We start from the raw sequence: 22,565 nt of genomic DNA, 5'->3' as shown, positions 1-22,565 counted from the left end.
CTTTAATGGAGCGGAAGGCCTGGGGGTAATTCGCAGAAGCGGAACTCATAGCAAAATGCTCTGCTAAGCGGTTTGCAATGACGTCGGAGTCAGTACAAACTGCTCCATTCAGTGAGAGCGCAGGGACGCTGGCAGGAGTCCGATAGCCAAAGACCCGTCGAATCTTGGCCCAGACCTGCGATGGAGTGACATGGAGTCCAATGGTGGACACATACCGCTCCCAGCACTCCTTCTTGCCTTGGCGGATAAGGAGGCGGGCCCGCGCACGCAGCCGTTTGAAGGCGATAAGGTGGTCCATGGAGGGATGTCGCTTGTGACGCTGGAGCGCCCGCCAGCGATCTTTAATCGTTTCAGCGATCTCAGGCGACCACCAAGGCACAGCCCTCCGCCGAGGGGACCCAGAAGAACGGGGAATGGCAGATTCGGCGGCAGTGACGATGCCGGCGGTGACCGATGTAACCACCGCATCAATGGCATCAGTTGAGAGAGGCTCAATAGCGGCAGTGGAGGAGAACAAGTCCCAGTCAGCCTTATTCATAGCCCATCTGCTAGGGCGCCCAGAAGAGTGACGCTGTGGTAGTGACAGAAAAATCGGAAAGTGGTCACTACCACACAGGTCGTCATGCACACTCCAGTGGACAGATGGTAAGAGGCTAGGGCTACAGATTGAAAGGTCAATGGCGGAGTAGGTGCCATGCGCCACACTGAAGTGTGTGGAGGCACCATCATTCAAAATCGAGAGATCGAGCTGCGACAATAAATGCTCAACGGCGGCGCCTCGACCTGTTGCCACTGACCCACCCCACAGAGGGTTATGGGCGTTAAAGTCGCCCAGTAATAAGAAAGGTGGCGGCAATTGGGCTATCAGCGCAGCCAGGACATGCTGCGCGACATCACCCTCCGGTGGAAGGTAAAGACTGCAGACGGTAAGAGCCTGCGGCGTCCACACCCTGACAGCGACAGCCTCTAAAGCTGTTTGTAGAGGGACAGACTCGCTGTGAAGAGAGTTAAGGACATAGATGCAGACGCCACCAGACACCCTTTCATAAGCTGCTCGGTTCTTATAATAACCCCGATAGCCACGGAGGGCGGGGGTGCGCATTGCTGGAAACCAAGTTTCCTGCAGAGCAATGCAGAGGAAAGGGTGAAGGCTGATAAGTTGGCGGAGCTCAGCTAGATGGTGGAAAAAACCGCTGCAGTTCCACTGGAGGATGGTTTTGTCCATGGCTGAGAAAGGCGTGCCGGGACTGGGACGGCAGATTACGCCGCTGGGTCACCTGCTGCCTCCGATTGAGCACCCGTGCTAGTGCTATTGCTATTCACGGCGTCTGAGGGACCGGCGAGATCGAGGTCCTCAGCGGACGCCAGAATCTCCGTCCTCAGACGCAGAGCGAGAAGGTTGCGATGGGGTGGCTACCACCGCGCGTTCCTTGGGCTTAGAGCTGCTCTTCTTTGATTTCTCACGCTGCTCCTTGGGTTTAACTGGCTGGGAGGGCTTCACCGATTCAGTCTCCGGGACTGAGGAGGATCGGGAAGCCCTTCGACCTGCAGATTGTGGGCACTTACGCCACTGTCGATCGTCAGCCTTCCCGCCGGTGGAAACCTGGGAAGGGAGGGACCCAAGGGACCCCTTGCGAGCGTGAGAAGCCGAAGAAGTTGGACACTTCTCCGGCTTAGAAGCGGGGACCGACGTCCCCGATGGGGGGGATGGTGTTGCTCCTGAGGTAGGTGGCACAGGAGCAACCCGGTGGGTAGAGCCCCCCCCACTGGCAAGGGGGCAGGAGGAGTTGTACCACTCGTCGATCCGGCCGGAAGGCGCGAAACTGATGGGGCTAGCACAGGTGTTGTAGCAGCGGCGTAGGAAGTTGTCATTCGCACTGGATGTAATCGGTCGTATTTCCGTTTGGCCTCAGTATAAGTCAGTCGGTCCAGGGTCTTATATTCCATGATTTTGCGCTCTTTCTGGAATATTCTGCAGTCTGGCGAGCAAGGTGAATGGTGCTCCCCGCAGTTGACGCACATGGGAGGCGGGGCACATGGAGTATCGGGATGAGATGGGCGTCCGCAATCTCGACATGTGAGGCTGGAAGTGCAGCGGGAAGACATATGGCCGAACTTCCAGCACTTGAAGCACCGCATCGGGGGAGGGATATAGGGCTTGACGTCACATCGGTAGACCATCACCTTGACCTTTTCCGGTAACGTATCACCCTCGAAGGCCAAGATGAAGGCACCGGTAGCAACCTGATTGTCCCTCGGACCCCGATGAACGCGCCGGACGAAATGAACACCTCTACGTTCTAAGTTGGCGCGCAGCTCGTCATCAGACTGCAAAAGGAGGTCCCTATGGAAAATAACACCCTGGGCCACATTTAAACTCTTATGTGGAGTAATAGTAACGTTAACATCCCCCAACTTGTCACAAGCAAGTAACCTGCGTGACTGGGCGGAGGATGCCGTTTGTATCAGTACTGAGCCAGAGCGCATTTTAGACAAGCCCTCCACCTCCCCAAACTTGTCCTCTAAATGCTCGACGAAGAACTGAGGCTTTGTGGAGAGAAAAGACTCCCCATCAGCTCTCGTGCAAACTAAGAATCGGGGCGAATAACTGTTACCTCCATCCTGGGACTTACGCTCTTCCCACGGCGTGGCCAGGGAGGGGAACGTTTTCGGATCGTACTTCTGAGCATTAAATTGAGCCCGAGAACGCTTAGAGACTGCTGGCGGCTGGCCGCCAGCGAGAGATGATGTACCACGCTTCATTGCGGGTCATCCGCCCTGATGCCACCTACTCCGACCAAGGGCCCTCCCCATGGGCGCCACCCAGCCACAGCAAAGGCCACCTGGCAGGATGGCCGTTGCCGGGAGTCCTGATACCCCAGGAGGGTAGGCATCTACTCCTTGGCATACGTGGGGAGTTAACGGCGCAGGCATCAGTAGAGCGATCCCTGTGTTGTCAGGGGGCTACAACCAAGAGGGTACATGGCGGCCCCACCACAACGGACTGGCTACTGTGCTGGATCTCAGGTGCAAAAATGTTTAAGGTCGTCGTCACAGTTAAAAGAAACACTGCAGAGCGCAGCGTGGTAATCGCACCCAGGGACGTAACCCCGCCCAAGAGATCGAAAACGAGCGGGACACCATTGCAACGACGTGAAAGCCGGCTAAAGGTCTAATTGCACGACGGATACAGTGCACCATGTAAGGCGCCCTTCCCCAATTGGCTCGCTCTTCGGAATAATTTAGAAAGATGGTCAAACCCGAGAGGGGACCATCACATAAGGCCGAAACATGTGAGACTCCTTTTAGTCGCCTCTTACGACAGGCAGGAATACCGCGGGCCTATTCTAACCCCCGAACCCGCAGGGGGGTGCTGAGAAGAATACAGGAACACAGATCTCTGTGGAGACACATCCAAATAAGAAGAGACGAACCCGTAGGACACATTTTCAGACAAAATAATATCATTGGAATAATAGCAGGGAAGGAATCGACGGGTACGACGAAGGCCATCATATACGCAGGAAATTATGAATGATGTGGGATGAGCTATACACGGAAAACGAAGAAGACGCCGGACAGAAGAGGCGAATGGTATGTCGGTGCAAACCAGAGAGAGAAAGAGAGAGAGAGAGAGAGAGAGAGAGAAAGAGAGAGAGAGAGAGAGAGAAAGGGACAGAGAAAAAATGTTTGGGATGTGGTTCGGAAACGCATACTTTCACACCAGCATTCAGCGGCCTGTAACTGCCAACTCCTGTGGCAAACGAGCAAACAGCGAATTTCAGAAATATGGGCAAACGTGAAGCACGTGTTCCCAACATTCTGTTTTAGCAATACAGTTGAGTGTTGTGACTTCCCTCCAACTTAGGAAAGTAATGGCAAAATTATTTCTGAAAAAAGAAATATGCTGTGTGGCAAAAACATTTTTTTAAATTAACTACGTCAGATACCAGCGTAATCACTCGTTGGCTTATATCACAAAGTAGTCTCCAAGACAAATTGATCTCACTCTTGCAACAGTAAATTCTGAGTTCCGCCGGAGTACTTTTTTCTCTCTGGTCTTGTAGGTGAATGTTAGACAATAAAGGTGACCTTATTTTTACAGTGACGATTTTTTGTTAGTATTTAAAATGGAACAATTTTCAGACATCATATTTTTATTCAACTTTGAAGTAAGACAGTCAGTAGAACTTAAAAATATTGTTCACGATATCCCAGTACTATTTCAAATTCAAAACAATTTTCTCTTTGTATCTGAACTAAAAAAGTTCAGTGTAGTTAACCGGCTGTGTTGCTTTAAAAGCAACAAAGATCTTACAGTTTTTATCGAAAAAATCAGATCTCATAGAAGAACTTCTGCGTAAATGGACAACCACGTAGCTTTAGCACAACACATTTAAATCTATACACATTATAAAAATGGACGTACGCGTATATATGTATTTGTATATATGTATGTTCCACATCTAAACTACTCCACCGCTTTCAACCAAAACTGGTAAACATATCACTTACTGGTTGGAAATCAACGCTGTGGGGGTAATAACTACCTATCTACCAAAGGGTGAATGTGTGTGTGTGTGTGTGGGGGGGGGGGGGGGTGTTAGTCATCTAGTATTTGAGAATGAGAACACTTAGTGACTCACAACAAACTATGCACATGATTTAAAACCTTTACGAAACTCTTTCTCGCTGACAACCTCGACAAAATGATGAAAGGAAAAATAGTTATAGCTGCTACATTTCCGCTGTTCATGCAGTAAAACTGCCACGTGAAACATGGCGTCTTAATTTGTAACTTCTTTACTGCAAACTGTATAAGCGACACATTTTGCAGACAGAATTTACATATACCACTGACATTACCAGCAAAATTATACCGTTTTGCAGCCCACAATTCAGGATAGAGAGATTCGTGAAAATCTGCGGCACTGTTTATGACGTTTTAATTTATTACTTCTGTACTGCTAACTCTGATCACAATTCATTTCTCACACACTAGCCACATATACCAATGGATTAATCTGCAAAATTAAATCATTGTGCAGCCCACAGTTCAACAGATATGACGTCATATACATAGAGCTGCGTGAAAATGAAGCTGCAGGCAAAATTCGCTAGAGATACAGATGAAATATGAGTACAAGTACGTGTGAAATGTGTTGGTTGGTTGGTTGTTTGGGGAAGGAGGCCAGACAGCGTGGTCATCGGTCTCATCGGATTAGGGAAGGATGGGGAAGGAAGTCGGCCGTGCCCATTCAGAGGAACCATCCCGGCATTTGCCTGTAGTGATTTAGGGAAATCACGGAAAACCTAAATCAGGATGGCCGGACGCGGGATTGAACCGTCGTCCTCCCGAATGCGAGTCCAGTGTCTAACCACTGCGCCACCTCGCTCGGTGAAATGTGTTAAATATGTGTCAAATAAATTTGACACGTTTGTACACTTTCAGAATAACACGTAAAAAGCTCGTCCTAAACCCCTGGAATGATTTCGGGCAAAGTCACAGGTAAAATGTTCATCCTAAATCCCTGGAACAATTTCAGCCAAATTTGAAACACGTATTAGTTATGATGCGGAAAGAAACACTGCAGGGGTACGAGCCACCAGCGTTCTATTGGAGTGAGTATGACAATGTGAACAGAAGGAGGGAGAAGGTGATAGACAAGCGAGGGGGAGCAGGAGATGGACACAGGTAACAGGTAGGAGGAGGAGCAGATGGTCAGAGAAAGGAGGATGGGAGAGTGGACAGAGAGAGGGGAGAGAAGAAGGCAAACAAAGAGGAGGAGATGGATAGACAGAAGGGCAGGAAGAGATTGGCAGAAAGAGGGGGAGGCGGAAATGAACAGGTAGAGAGGGAAGAGGAGATGGACAGAGATAGGGATGAGGAGGTGATAAAGAGGCAGAAGGGAGAGGAGGATATATACAGAAGGGGAAGAAGCTGACGGACAGAGGGGGGAGGTGCAGACGGGCAGAGAGAGGTGCAGGAGATGTTCAGAGAGTGTGTGGGGGTGGGGGAGGGAGTGGAAGAGTAGACAGAAGAGAGGGAGTGGAGAAGATGGACAGAGATGCGGTTAAGGAGGAGATAGACAGAGAGAGGCGAAGGAGGGAACGGGCTAACAGAAGACTGGAATAAATACATACTGGGACAATACCACGTACTTAAGCCGGTCGTGGTGGCCGTGCGGTTCTAGGCGCTTCAGTCCGGAACCGCGAGACTGCTACGGTCGCAGGTTCGAATCCTGCTTCGGGCATGGATGTGTGTGATGTCCTTAGGTTAGTTAGGTTTAAGTAGTTCTAAGTTCTAGGGGACTGATGACCTCAGATGTTAAGTCCTATAGTGCTCAGAGCCATTTGAACCACGTACTCAGTTGGTAGTAGCATATTCCTGTCTCAAAATTACAACGATTGTCTAAATAGAAGTCAGCCTTTATGGCATATCTCAGATATAGTATTTCGGTAACGGACACGTCCAAACACGGTAGCTCCTTGATGACATACTATTAAGCCTCTATTTCGACCCCCCTTACTGTGCAGATTGCTTACAAGCGACTGTCACATACACACTACACCAAAGTAGCACTGCTAATATTTTTTAAAAATATCATAACCGGCTCGCGATATATCGAAAAAGGTGTCGACATATCAAAATATCTACAGAAGAAATATGGACATACTAAAAATATCGGCTGCACATTGTAAACATATTGCCGGTTTTAGAGCTGTATATTTAAGTACTGATTTATTATTACATATTCTGTACATCAACAAGCTAGCAGCCTTCTTGCCCCTCTCAGAGCAAGAATTGAAAGGAAAACGACGCACGTTCACGCTTGGCGATAACCACTTTGCTAACAACGGGAACTGCATGTAAGTGGCACAGTAAAAGATACCCGATGGGTCCGTCGTTCGGTTTCGTCGCATGTCGGATTTGTCTGGAACGCTCCATGCAGCCTTGTCTGTTCTTTCATTTCTGTAAACGCCAACCACCCAGCAGCTGCACTGTCAAAATTGCGAGGTGAAATTAAACGTTCCAGTTTCTATTGGTAACGCTGAGCGCCGATTGCGCTAGAATTTCCCCTCACACGTCTCCACCCACCACAAAGACCAGTCTTGTCATTTACATTTTAGTTCATCATTTTATGCAACTGCTTTTGAAGGATATCGATGTGAAGAAGTAGCCCACAAGTTAAATTGTTTTGAACGTAACTGGTATGCTATTTCTTCACACCGGTATCTTGTTATTCCACCCCCCCCCCCCCCCCTCTCGGTGCAATTGGACTACTTAATTTGTGACACGTATACTTGCTCCACACAGTCAAAGAGGAAGACTGGACATGATGAAAGCTCAACAAGCAGCAATACCCCTTCACGCAGTGAAAGTAAAACAGTAAAACAGTGTTCTACTACAATTTCAAACATTCACCGAAAATTAGAAAAATTTATAGTATAAAAATATCGGCACCCGATATTGCCAGTTCGATATCGATATATCGGAAAAGAAAGTACCGTCGATATTTATCGATATTTACTGGCAAATATGTTGATATTTAATCACCAGCCCTACTCTGTACTGTGACGTATCTCAGCGACGGATACTCACATCATCGCCCAGTGGCAGTGTTACGTAACACACAGCGCTCGAGACCAACCAGCGTGCTCCTGCAAGGGAGCCAGCAGTGTTTAGTTCGGCGACCTTACCACGCAGCTGACAGGTGATGTGAGAGATGGCGCCAGTCCCTTGTGGGCTCCACACAAGGTTGCCCGCTGGCGGCTGTGTCGGCGGGAAATGGCTGGTTTGCCTCACGAGGGGACCCCATGTGCCCCGTGCGCTAGATCGTTAGCCGAGGCCGCCTGCAGCACACACGGGCACGAAACGGCCTTCCAGCGTTACGAGTTCGTTCGCGAGCTGTGGCTATTTTTCTAGTGCCGAAAATCGCGAATACGGATACGCCTATCAATCATCCCACGGACATCGAAATTACTCGAAAGTGATCGCAGAACAGAAAAGCATTCGAGTCGCACAGCAGCTGGAGGGGCGCCTGGGCAGGCTGAGATATCTCTGAATGATTGATACACAGGCTATACACTGAAGAGCCAAAGAAACTGGTACAGTTGCCTAATATCGTGTAGGGCCCCCACGAGCATGCGCAAGTGCCACAACACAACGTGGCATTGACTCAACTAACGTCTGAAGTAGCGCTGGAAGGAACTGACACCATGAATCCTGCAGGCCTATCCACAAATCCTTAAGAGTTCGAGGGGGTGCAGATATCTTCTGAACAGCACGTTGCAAGGCATCCCACATATGCTCAATGATGTTCATGTCTGGTTAGTTTGGTGGTCAGTGGAAGTGTTTAAACTCAGAAGAGTGTTTCTGGAGCCACTCTGTGGCAATGCTGAACGTGTGGGTTGTCCTGCTGGAATTGCCCAAGTACCTCGGAAAGCACAATGGACACGAATGGATCCAGGTGATCAGACAGGATGCTTACATACGTGTCATCTGTCGTATCTAGACATACCAGGAGGTCCCATATCACTCCAACTGCACACGCTCCGCACCATTACAGAGCTTCCACCAGGAAGTGTTCGAGTATAATGACTTTTCTGGAGACTGTAGGAATCAGCATGGGTTTCGAAAAAGACGGTCATGTGAAACCCAGCTCGCGCTATTCGTCCACGAGACTCAGAGGGCCATAGACACGGGTTCACAGGTAGATGCCGTGTTTCTTGACTTCCGCAAGGCGTTCGATACAGTTCCCCACAGTCGTTTATTGAACAAAGTAAGAGCATATGGACTATCAGACCAATTGTGTGATTGGATTGAGGGGTTCCTAGATAACAGGACGCAGCATGTTATTCTCAATGGAGAGAAGTCTTCCGAAGTAAGAGTAATTTCAGGTGTGCCGCAGGGGAGTGTCATAGGACCGTTGCTATTCACAATATACATAAATGACCTGGTGGATGACATCGGAAGTTCACTGAGGCTTTTTGCAGATGATGCTGTGGTGTATCGAGAGGTTGTAACAATGGAAAATTGTACTGAAATGCAGGAGGATCTGCAGCGAATTGACGCATGGTGCAGGGAATGGCAACTGAATCTCAATGTAGACAAGTGTAATGTGCTGCGAATACACAGAAAGGTAGATCCTTTATCATTTAGCTACAAAATAGCAGGTCAGCAACTGGAAGCAGTTAATACCATAAATTATCTGGGAGTACGCATTAGGAGTGATTTAAAATGGAATGATCATATAATGTTGATTGTCGGTAAAGCAGATGCCAGACTGAGATTCATTGGAAGAATCCTAAGGAAATGCAATCCGAAAACAAAGGAAGTAGGTTACAGTACGCTTGTTCGCCCACTGCTTGAATACTGCTCAGCAGTGTGGGATCCGTACCAGATAGGGTTGATACAAGACATAGAGAAGATCCAACGGAGAGCAGCGCGCTTCGTTACAGGATCATTTAGTAATCGCGAAAGCGTTACGGAGATGATAGATAAACTCCAGTGGAAGACTCTGCAGGAGAGACGCTCAGTAGCTCGGTATGGGCTTTTGTCAAAGTTTCGAGAACATACCTTCACCGAAGAGTCAAGCAGTATATTGCTCCCTCCTACGTATATCTCGCGAAGAGACCATGAGGATAAAATCAGAGAGATTAGAGCCCACACAGAGGCATACCGACAATCCTTCTTTCCACGAACAATACGAGACTGGAATAGAAGGGAGAACCGATAGAGATACTGAAGGTACCCTCCGCCACACACCGTCAGGTGGCTTGCGGAGTATGGATGTAGATGTAGATGTAGATGTAGAACAGTCCCCTACTGGCATGCGGGGTCCATGGATTCAAGAGGTTGTCTCCATACCCGTTCACGTCCATCCCCCAGTTGATGCGTAAAGCTGTGTGTCGTGCAGTCATCAAGTGTAGACGAGTGGGCTTTCGGCTCCGAAAGCCCATATCGATGTCGTTTCGTTGAATAGTTGGCACGCTGATACTTGCTGATGGCGCAGCATTGAAATCTGCAGCAGTTTTTGGAAGCGTTGCATTTCTGTTACGTTGACGGATTCTCTTCAATCGTCGTTGGTCCCGTTCTTGCAGCATCTTTCTCCGGCTGAAGCGATGTTGGAGATTTGATGTTTTACCGGATTCCTGATATTCACGGTTCGCTTGTGAAATGGTCGCACGGGAAAATTCCCACTTCATCGCTACCTCGTAGATGCTGTGTCCCATCGCTCGTGCGCCAGCTGTAACACCACGTTTCAAATGCCAAGGTCATGTCCCTAAGCTTACACACTACTTAACCTAAGTCATCCTAACCACACACACCCATGCCCGAGGGAGGACTCGAACCTTCTCCGGGACCAGCCGCTCTGTCCATGACTGCAGCGCCTTAGACCGCTCAGCTTATCCAGCGTGGCTGTAACACCACGTTTAAACTGACTGAAATGTTGATAACCACCCATTGTAGCAGCAGTAACCGATCTAACATCTGCGCCAAACACTTGTTGTCTTATATAGGCGTTGCCGATCGCGGCGCCGTATTCTGCTTGTTTACATATCTCTGTATCTGAATACGAGTGCGTATACCAGTTCCTTTGGTGCTTCAGTGTACTAAAGAACTTCCTCCGCTTCCAGCAATAGTTCGTTACAAGTCTCTGAAGAAATGATGGATACCAAACGATTGGAAAAAACCTCAGCTCATTTCTGTTTTCAAGAGGGGGCGAAGGACAGTTGCACGTTATTATAGCCGTATATACCTAACTTACAGAATAGCTCAGATAAAAATACGCCGTGTAAGTATAAAGGCAATGCAGTGAAATTACAGAAACGAAGAGCTGAAATGGACTTACCATTTATTTACGCGCAATGAAAAACACAGTGAAAAACACCTTTATAGACGATGCTGCAAGTGACGGCCTGCAAAACCAATACACAGCAGTGCACGTCTAAATATATTCAGGTACACCTGCCGTAAAGTTCAGATTTCGGTGGCGGCAACTTCTTGGCTGATGTCTTTCAGTTCCTGTATTGTATGTGGATTTGTTTCATTGACCTTGCTCTTCAAGTGTCCCTAGAGGCAAAAAGCCACGTGTAAAACTACATGTTGTTAGATCCGGCGAACGTGGTGGCCACAGATGTCTGCTTACAGTTCGTTCCTCAGTGAAGATAACATAGAGTAGCTCCAGGTATACCTTAAACGTGTAGCATGTTACTCCGCCTTGCTGAAAGAAGCAGTATTATCTTTCATATTGAGTGAGGTGAGCACAAAATGCACCAAAAATTTCCAAATATGCTGTAAGATGGCAAGAACTATGCCCCTTACATGAAGTCATTAAAGATCACCTAACTCACGTTGAGCGAACAGTAGGGCTGAACAAAAAATGACTGACAATGCACAATGCATCTTGTAGAGGGTATAGTATGGACGTATTGGAATAATTAATGTGGGGTGATGCTTTTTAAGTTATTCACACGAAATGAAAACTTTGTGGAAACTAGTCGATTTACTGGACGCTAGTTTACCCCAGGGAAACATTTAGAGTTGACCGTGGCCGGCTGGGGAACGGCGAAGGGAAGCGACAATAGGCAGCTTAGGGCAACTCAAGCTCTGAGAAAGCGGTAACGCGGCACGGCCTCCAGCCGTTGTCTTCTGGTCGGGCTATCGACAATGGATTTCAAATTGATTCCACATTTCTAGATTTGCAGAAAGCTTTTGACAAAGTACCTCACAAGTGGCTTGTAATCAAATTGAGTGCTTATGGAATATTGTCTCAGTTACGGGACTGGACTCGTTAAAAAATGTTCAAATGTGTGTGAAATCTTATGGGACTTAACTGCTAAGGTCATCAGTCCCTAAGCTTACACACTACTTAACCTAAATTATCCTATGGACAAACACACACACCCATGCCAGAGGGAGGACTCGAACCTCCGCCGGGACCAGCCGCACAGTCCACTGCTGCAGCGCCTGAGACCGCTCGGCTAATCCCGAATCACTGGATTCGTGATTTCCTATCAGAGATAGGTCACAATTTGTAGTAATTGACGGAAAGTCATCGAGTGAAACGAAGTGATTTCTGGCGCTCCCTAAGGTAGTGCTACAGCCAATCTGCTGTTCCTTACCTGTACAAACGATTTAGGAGACAATCTGGGCAGCCGTCTTAGGTTATCTGCAGATGATGCTGGGTTTATCGTCTAGTAAAATCCTCAAAAGATCGAAACAAATTGGAAAACGATTTAGAAAAGATATCTGTATGGTGCGAAAATTGGCAGTTGACCCTAAATAATGAAAAGTGTGAGGTCATGTGCTAAAAGGAATCCATTGAACTTCGGTTACACAATAACTCAATCAAGTCTAAAGGCCAAAAATTCAGCTACATATCTAGGAATTATAATCACGAACAATTTAAATTGGAAGAAAAACACAAAGAATGTTGTGGCGAAAAAAGACAGCGTTTTATTGGCAGGGCAGTCAGAAGATGCGACAAATCTACTAAAGAGAGTGCCTACACTACGCTCGTCCGGTCTCTTTTGGAGTACTTCTGCGCAGTGTGGTATCCTTACCAGATAGGACTGACGGAGTACATCGAGAAAGTTCAAAGAGGAGCAGCACGTTTTGTATTACTGCGAAATAGGGGAGAGAGTGTCATGGACATCATACAGGGTTTGGGATGCACACCACTAAAACAAAGGCGTTTTTCGTTGCGGCGGAATCTTCTCTCGAAATTTCACTCACCAACTTTCTCCTAATTCGAAAATATTTTGTTGACGCCGACCTAAATAAGGATATGTAATTATGGTAATAAATTACTGGAAATCAGAACTCGCGCGGAAAGATATTGGTGTTAGTTTTTTCTGTGCGCTATTCGGGAGCGGAGTAATAGAGAATTACTGTATAGGTGGTTCGATCAACACTATGCAAGACACTTTTTCGTGATTCGCAGAGTATCCATGTAGAGGTAATGTTTATGGTCCATTTCCGTATACTTACATTTATATGGACGTAAACATATTTATCTTTTTCTGGGAAGGCTTCCATACTATTGCCGGCACACGTTTTGTACGATGTTTACTTCCTGCTATTGTCAGCTAGTATGCTCCATATAGAAGAACATGTCCACTTGTTTTAGCATCTCGTTTCGTTATGTAATTTCTATAGCGTCTCTATGGTTGATTCGATTACTCTCGGTTACTTTCCTCTTTTTATTTTTTAAATCGATCAACCAGTCTCACGTAACAACTTCAGATCGTCTTGCTTCTTCGTTGTTTTCTGTTTTTCCAGCATTTTTTAATCTTCGACCCATGTTGTCTCTTCTATTCTTCCGCCCATGTTGCTGCGATGTTGCTGCGATTTTATTTATTTATTCCACCTTCAAAGATATTGAAATATAATATTTTATCCTGAAGAAGGTCTCTGCTATTTTCGATTTTTGTTGTTATTTGTTTCTAGTCTTTTCTTATTTCTGCAATCCATGCTCCTGTCGATTTTTTTTCCAGAAATGGAGGAATATTTGTTTCGGTAGTCTGTTCTCATTCATTGGGTACATGTGTCCAAAGGAGACTGATCTTCGCTTTGCTACTACTTATGATATTTTCTGTATATGTTTGTAGATCTCCTGATTACTTCTCATTTTCCAACTATCAGTAATACGTAATGCATCCATAATTTTTATAGCAGTCAATCTTTCCAGTATATCTATTCTACCCAGCCTATAGTCCATAGTTAATTATTCACTTGCTTATAAACATTCTGCTCTTATACCTTATACCTTATATTCTCCTCTTATACCTCCAGTATAGTGCTTGAGTATTGTATTTCTAGATATGTCTATCTTGTTGTACAATTTTTTTTCTCAAACTATATTCCATTTCCATTTTATTAGCTCTTACATTTATTGGAAATTTTTCTAATCTATTCTGCTCTAAAGATTCTGTAAGATGTTAAAATTTATCTAGTCGCTCTATTTCACCAGTTCCATTCCGTTTTTCCCCAGAAGATTTGATTAAGCTGCTCTTGTCAGATTATCTGAGAGTACTACAACATCGTCGTAGTTTTCCTTCCATGTATTATTAGGTGAATTTTATAATTTTTAGCTCCAAATTCGCGATCCTCACCTTTTATCTAAAATAAGGCGTCTCCTTTGTCTAACAATGTTGTTTCAAATGGCTGAGATACTTCTACCATAAATTTAACTTCAGATATCATGTTTGATAGAGTTTCACTTATCTAGCTTGTGTTTGTGTTCAGCTTGTTGCCTTTTCACAAGCGTAAACATAATGGACAGTAATTTATTAAATAGCACATGGTTAAATTAAATTTCCAAATTCTCATATAGCTATATACGCGGTGTCTCAGGAGAAATGGTCAATATTCAATATTTAGGGACATGGCAGGAACGATCATTCGAAGCAAAAAAGTGCAGTAAGCGTGGGCTCTAAAAAGCGTACTTTGAGAGATATGAGCAACTCTTCATTTTCGATACTGTGAAACAAGTCTCTTCTACTTCATGCTCTTTGCTTTCCTGATGTTAAGCGGGCGTCACATGGATCAAAAGCCGGCCGCGGTGGTCTAGCGGTTCTAGGCGCTCAGTCCGGAACCGCGGGACTGCTACGGTCGCAGGTTCGAATCCTGCCTCGGGCATGGATGTGTGTGATGTCCTTAGGTTAGTTAGGTTTAAGTAGTTCTAAGTTCTAGGGGACTTATGACCACAGATGTTAAGTCCCATAGTGCTCAGAGCCAGCCATCATGGATCAAAATATAAAAAATCTGATTTTTGGATTCTTCCGTCATTTCTTGGCAGAAAAGTTCCATACCTAAGATTGAATAGGAAGCGGACTCTTTTTGTTCTACCGATTTTTGTTTATTTCTAACAGTTGTCACCTTATTGGGCCATCCCCAGGAAACAACTGACTAGCAACCACAAGGGACACAAGTTGTTAGGTAACCAAATATTACAAGCGAGGATACAATGTAATTGCACACAATGTTGTGCACCAACTTTTTTTTTTAACGTATTGCTTCCTCCAGTACACGTCTCGCGAATCTACCCTTTTCACTTCACTTTACGCAATGGACAGCATTAAATGCAATAAATAATTAAAATACACACTATTACACTATTATAAGTTACAGAGTTATGATACTGAAAGTTGCAGGTGGCAGTGAGAGACACGCATTGCTACTAATGGCCGTGACTTTGAACGTGATTTTCAGGGTGATTTGGAGGTTAAAGTGATTTTTTAAAAACGGAATCCTAATATTTGACTTAAGAGTTGAAAAGAGCGGCAGGTTTTACGTATAAAATGATACACAATTCAAGGTCATGGCAAAGTTCAATCAAGGCCAAATAAGCAAGTATGTTTTTGGTTCTAGTAGGGATTAATTCGGGAGAGAGGAGGGTAGAGCAACAAACAATGTTTGGTGAAAATTCGAAAGGGCATAAGGAGTCACGTATCGTTACCGAAAACCACTATCTTACAGGCAATTATCGAAAGGGATGCGAAGGCTGAGTTATGCTTCATGGAAACCGTTATTTGTGATGATGGATCTGGAAAGAGCATACAGAGATTTGAACTTAAAGTTTTAATTAACGTGTTTATTGGCAAAAGTAAATACATCACAGCGTACAAATGTTATTGTGGCATCTGCAAGACAGAACAAACATACACAAAACGTAGATTATTGATTTACAAGTGGTTAATTGAGCCCCGTCGCCTACAGATGCCCCTTCCAATTTGTACCTGACATTATATTTTGCTGTATCCCTACTCCATTCTTAGTTAATCCCTATTAGAATTTTAAAAACATATTTGATTATTTGAACTTCATTGAACTAGCCATGACACTGAATACTGGATCATTTTATACGTAAAATTTGCCTCTCTTTTCAAATCTTGAATCAAATATTAGGGTCCCGATTTTAAGAAATCACTTTAAATCACCTTGAAAATCATGTTCAAGGTCACGGCCATTAATAGCGATACGTGAGCCTCTTTGCCACCTGCAACTTTTATCTCATCTCCATCCTGAGTTATTCCTCATTATGGATTAAAAGGGTCCACCATGTACATAAAACTGTATGACGCGACCTATACTCTCAGCTGAAAATTATCAGGTAGACTCCAAGGGCAAAGAATAAATAAACAAATATCAGTTCCTGCAAATGGCGGCTTTAGTTCGGGAATAGATGCCTGAACTGACCGCTACTGCGCGGTAGGGGCTTCACCTGTGTTACACTTTCGTTTGGCTCTACCGACCTGTTACGACTGTAGCATCGCCTCTGATCTCGTTTGATTTCTACTCTCACGACTGACGGCTGATAACTCCGAAAGTTGGAATAATACTCAGTTTTTTAACGCTATAATGGTAGCGAGCTTCAGACTGTTGTGTCCTGAGACTGACAAACATTATACAATTCTGCAATGTCCCAAAGTTACTGATTTAAGCAAAAATCAAAGGAACTGTAACAGCGGTCTATCTACTTTCAAAAGATATTTATGATTCACGTTAAGTAATAGAAAAAAGTTGTCGGTCTGCAAAATGTTCAAACATCGGACCTTTGGATTATAGTCTAGATTCTCAGCTATGCCAAAAACACACACTATGCGGTAATAATCTCACAAATCACGAGAAGCATGGTTCCCTAAAAGGATTTGACGCCGGTTTAAATGTTGGTGAAAGAGTGCACGCTTTGAGGGAGGGGAGACTGGTCTGCTGCAGCGCTAATTGTTTTAGCCCAAATTAACATTCGTACGCCAAGTTGCTTCGAGAGCGATGGAGCAAGTACGTTAAGAGCCTGTTGCTGAAGCGTAAAGACGATACGTGCTTGAGAAAACATAAAAAATTAATGTTTAAGTGAGATCGACAGGAAAGGAAATGATATGTCGAAGGAACCACTAGATTCGAAACCTTGGACATGTATGATACTTTTGAGTGTGAAGGCCGCTTTTGAGACTGGGTACATAGAGTTGCGTTTTGCTGACTGGCAGGTATGGAACTGCACAGTAGTTTATTTGTTTCAGTGAAGCCTATAAGTTTCTTTAAATCTCACGAGGCTATGTTGGAAATTCTCCTACTGTGATCAGGTTTCGAACGTGGCACTTCGCGGCAATAGAAAGCATGGAGTATCAGGCGAATCCTCTGAATAGATTCATGATTTATCGGTACGGTTGATGCAGCATGTTATCTCGGATGGAGAATCATGGACGGGGGTAGAAGTGACTCCAGGCGTAACTCAGAGAGCAGCGTTATGACCCTTGATGTTCACGCTGTGCATTGGTGTCCAAAATTAAAGCAACAAACCCTTTTTCCCCGTCGTGTCTAATTCACGACAAAATCAAACACACTGTCAATAGACGTCTGTACGATCGCGTTCTGCACGGGAGATGGCTTTCGGTCAACAGAGAACCACAACAAGGACGACGTCAGGGCAGCTATCACAAGGGGTAGTGTTTAGCGTGTAGTCTCTCATTTACAGTCACTGCGTACACAGTCACAGACGGTGCAGTATGGCCCAGAGAAGACGCCTACCAGGCTCTCTGCAATGGATTGCCATAGGAAGTATGGAAGCAGGACAATCGCAAATTGATGTGGTCTAATACACTACTGGCCATTAAAATTCCTACACCAAGAAGAAATGCAGATGATAAACGGGTATTCATTGGACAAATATATTATACTAGAACTGACATGTGATTACATTTTTCACATAATTTGGGTGCATAGATCCCGAGAAATCAGTACCCAGAACAACCACCTCTGGCCGTAATAACGGCCTTGATACGCCTGGGCATTGAGTCAAACAGAGCTTAGATGACGTTTAAAGGAACAGCTGCCCATGCAGCTTCAACATGATACCACAGTTCATCAAGAGTAGTGACTGGCGTATTGTGACGAGCCAGTTGCTCGGCCACCATCGACCAGACGTTTTCAATTGGTGAGACATCTGGAGAATTTGCTGGCCAGGGCAGCAGTCGAACATTTTCTGTATCCAGAAAGGCCCGTACACGACCTGCAACATGCGGTCGTGCGTTATCCTGCTGAAATGTAGGGTTTCGCAGGCATCGAATGAAGGGTAGAGCCACGGGTCGTAACACATCTGACATGTAACGCCCACTGTTCAAAGTGCCGTCAATGCGAACAAGAGGTGACCGAGACGTGTAACCAATGGCACCCCATATCATCACGCCGGGTGATACGCCAGTATGGCGATGACGAATACATGCTTCCAATGTGAGTTCACCGCGATGTCGCCGAACACGGATGCGACCATCATGATGCTGTAAACAGAACCTGTATTCATCCGAAAAAATGACGTTTTGCCATTCGTCCACGCAGGTTCGTCGTTGAGTACACCATCGCAGGCGCTCATGTCTGCGATGCAGCATCAAGGGTAACCGCAGCCATGGTTTCCGAGTTGATAGTCCATGCTGCTGCAAACGTCGTCGAACTGTTCTTGCTGATGGTTGTTGTCTCGTAAACGTCCCTATCTGTTGACTCAGGGATCGAGACGTGGCTGCACATCCTAACATGCCTGTCATCTCGACTGCTAGTGATACGAGGCCGTTGGGATCCAGCACGGCGTTCCGTATTACCCTCCTGAACCCACCGATTCCATATTCTGCTAACAGTCATTGGATCTCGACCAACGCGAGCAGCAATGTCGCGATACGATAAACCACAATCGCGACAGGCTACAATCCGACCTTTATGAAAGTCGGAAACGTGATGGTACGCATTTCTCCTCCTTACACGAGGCATCACAACGACGTTCACCAGGCAACGCCGGTCAGCTGCTGTTGTGTATGAGAAATCGGTTGGAAACTTTCCTCATGTCAGCACGTTGTAGGTGTCGCCACCGGCGCCAACCTTGTGTGAATGCTCTGAAAAGGTAATCATTTGCATATCACAGCATCTTCTTCCTTTCGGTTAAATTTCCTGTCTGTAGCACGTCATCTTCGTGGTGTAGCAATTTTAATGGCCAGTAGTGTAGCTTAATGTGAATCGTTCTGTTGTTTTTGGCATGTGGCGACAGTTTATACAGACCGAAACTGTATGCCGAAGACCAGGGTAGCGCCGACCACGTGTGAAATCAGAAAGATAGGGCCGTTGTTTCGCTTATGGGCACTACGGTATCGCCTTAGTACTGCACGGCAGCTGGCGTCTGACCACCCAGCATACACTGGACATGTTGTATCGAGGTGAAAGCTGTACAGATGGTTTCGGCAGAGTGGCCTTTATTGTTGGAGACGTGCTGTGTGTGTACCTCTGCCGCGTCTTCACAGAAGGGAACGTCTAGAGTTGAGTCGTTCACTTGCCATATAGACGGTGGTACAGTGGGCCAATGTTCTCTTTACAGATGAGTTCCGATTTGGTCTGGAGAGTGATTCTCGACGGATTCTCACCTGGAGGGTGAGCTACAAAATAGCAGGTCAGCAACTGGAAGCAGTTAATACCATAAATTATCTGGGAGTGCGCATTAGGAGTGATTTAAAATGGAATGATCATATAATGTTGATCGTCGGGAAAGCAGATGCCAGACTGAGATTCATTGGAAGAATCCTAAGGAAATGCAATCCGAAAACAAAGGAAGTAGGTTACAGTACGCTTGTTCGCCCACTGCTTGAATACTGCTCAGCAGTGTGGGATCCGTACCAGATAGGGTTGATACAAGACATAGAAAAGATCCAACGGAGAGCAGCGCGCTTCGTTACAGGATCATTTAGTAATCGCGAAAGCGTTACGGAGATGATAGATAAACTCCAGTGGAAGACTCTGCAGGAGAGACACTCAGTAGCTCGGTACGGGCTTTTGTCAAAGTTTCGATAACATACCTTCACCGAAGAGTCAAGCAGTATATTGCTCCCTCCTACGTATATCTCGCGAAGAGACCATGAGAATAAAATCAGAGAGATTAGAGCCCACACAAAGGCATACCGACAATCCTTCTTTCCACGAACAATACGAGACTGGAATAGAAGGGAGAACCGATAGAGGTACTGAAGGTACCCTCCGTCACACACCGTCAGGTGGCTTGCGGAGTATGGATGTAGATGTAGATGTAGAGGGAACACGGAACACGATTTCGAGACCCAACCATTGTGGAAAGAAATCCGATATCGAGGAAGATCGCTAATGGTGTGAGCAGCGATCGTCATGAAATTGTACGGGCGAATCGGCAAGCCATAATTGCTGCCAGGTGTCGTGACTAGATCTTGGAACCTCATGTGCTGTTACTGCGAGGTTCTGTGGGCCCTGAATTCGTATTAGTGGACGATAATGCTCGACCTCATAGAGCACGGATGGTTGACGTTTTCTTGGAAACTAAAGATAATGCACACATGCCGTGACCTGTTGGCTCTCCGAAGCTGAATCGCATAGAGAACATCTGGGACGTACTTGGGAGACAAGCTGCACCACGTCACCATCCACCAACCACTCTCTCGCGAGAAGCTCTGCGGGCCGCGCGGGGTAGCCGGGCGGTCTTAGGCGCCTTGCCACGGTTCGCGCGGCTCCCCCCGTCAGAGGTCCGAGTCCTCCCTCGGGCATGGGTGTGTGTGTGTTATCCTTAGCATAGTTTAAGTTAGATTAAGTAGTGTGTAAGCTTAGGTACCGATGATCTCAGCAGTTTGGTCCCATAAGACCTCATCACAAATTTTCCAGCTCTGCGGGAAGAATGGACGTTATTGCCTCAACAAGAGATGGAAGACATCATTCACAGCATGCCCTATCGTTTTCAGGCCTATATTGCAGACAGAGGTGGTCAAACCCCGCACCGAGCACATTAAGTAGTATGCAAGTCCGTCAAATTGGGAAAAAAAAACGAAGAAAATTTTTATTTTTCGTTACGCATGTTGCAGTTGTTTACATTCTGTATTCCTTACATTGATTTTAGTTTACAATCACCTGTTTATACTGTTTTGTGCCAAATAAACACAACCTTGCCAAATTTCCGTTTGTTGCTGCAATTTCGGACACCAGTGTATATTAATGACCATGCAGACAATTTCAGTTGCAATCTCAGACTTTTTGCAGATGAAGCAGTTATCTACAACAATTTCAATTGCAACCTCAGACTTTCCGCAGGTGAAGCAGTTATCTACACTCCTGGAAATTGAAATAAGAACACCGTGAATTCATTGTCCCAGGAAGGGGAAACTTTATTGACACATTCCTGGGGTCAGATACATCACATGATCACACTGACAGAACCACAGGCACATAGACACAGGCAACAGAGCATGCACAATGTCGGCACTAGTACAGTGTATATCCACCTTTCGCAGCAATGCAGGCTGCTATTCTCCCATGGAGACGATCGTAGAGATGCTGGATGTAGTCCTGTGGAACGGCTTGCCATGCCATTTCCACCTGGCGCCTCAGTTGGACCAGCGTTCGTGCTGGACGTGCAGACCGCGTGAGACGACGCTTCATCCAGTCCCAAACATGCTCAATGGGGGACAGATCCGGAGATCTTGCCGGCCAGGGTAGTTGACTTACACCTTCTAGAGCACGTTGGGTGGCACAGGATACATGCGGACGTGCATTGTCCTGTTGGAACAGCAAGTTCCCTTGCCGGTCTAGGAATGGTAGAACGATGGGTTCGATGACGGTTTGGATGTACCGTGCACTATTCACCAGTGGTGTACGGCCAGTGTAGGAGATCGCTCCCCACACCATGATGCCGGGTGTTGGCCCTGTGTGCCTCGGTCGTATGCAGTCCTGATTGTGGCGCTCACCTGCACGGCGCCAAACACGCATACGACCATCATTGGCACCAAGGCAGAAGCGACTCTCATCGCTGAAGACGACACGTCTCCATTCGTCCCTCCATTCACGCCTGTCGCGACACCACTGGAGGCGGGCTGCACGATGTTGGGGCGTGAGCGGAAGACGGCCTAACGGTGTGCGGGACCGTAGCCCAGCTTCATGGAGACGTTTGCGAATGGTCCTCGCCGATACCCCAGGAGCAACAGTGTTCCTAATTTGCTGGGAAGTGGCGGTGCGGTCCCCTACGGCACTGCGTAGGATCCTACGGTCTTGGCGTGCATCCGTGCGTCGCTGCGGTCCGGTCCCAGGTCGACGGGCACGTGCACCTTCCGCCGACCACTGGCGACAACATCGATGTACTGTGGAGACCTCACGCCCCACGTGTTGAGCAATTCGGCGGTACGTCCACCCGGCCTCCCGCATGCCCACTATACGCCCTCGCTCAAAGTCCGTCAACTGCACATACGGTTCACGTCCACGCTGTCGCGGCATGCTACCAGTGTTAAGACTGCGATGGAGCTCCGTATGCCACGGCAAACTGGCTGACACTGACGGCGGCGGTGCACAAATGCTGCGCAGCTAGCGCCATTCGACGGCCAACACCGCGGTTCCTGGTGTGACCGCTGTGCCGTGCGTGTGATCATTGCTTGTACAGCCCTCTCGCAGTGTCCGGAGCAAGTATGGTGGGTCTGACACACCGGTGTCAATATGTTGTTTTTTCCATTTCCAGGAGTGTATAATCAAATACTTTCCGCAGCTCGTGGTCTTGCGGTAGCGTTCTCGCTTTCTG

The sequence above is a fragment of the Schistocerca cancellata genome, chromosome 9 (assembly GCF_023864275.1).
Source record: "Schistocerca cancellata isolate TAMUIC-IGC-003103 chromosome 9, iqSchCanc2.1, whole genome shotgun sequence".
Lineage (NCBI taxonomy): Eukaryota > Metazoa > Arthropoda > Insecta > Orthoptera > Acrididae > Schistocerca > Schistocerca cancellata.
This window is presented reverse-complemented; position numbering follows the sequence as displayed.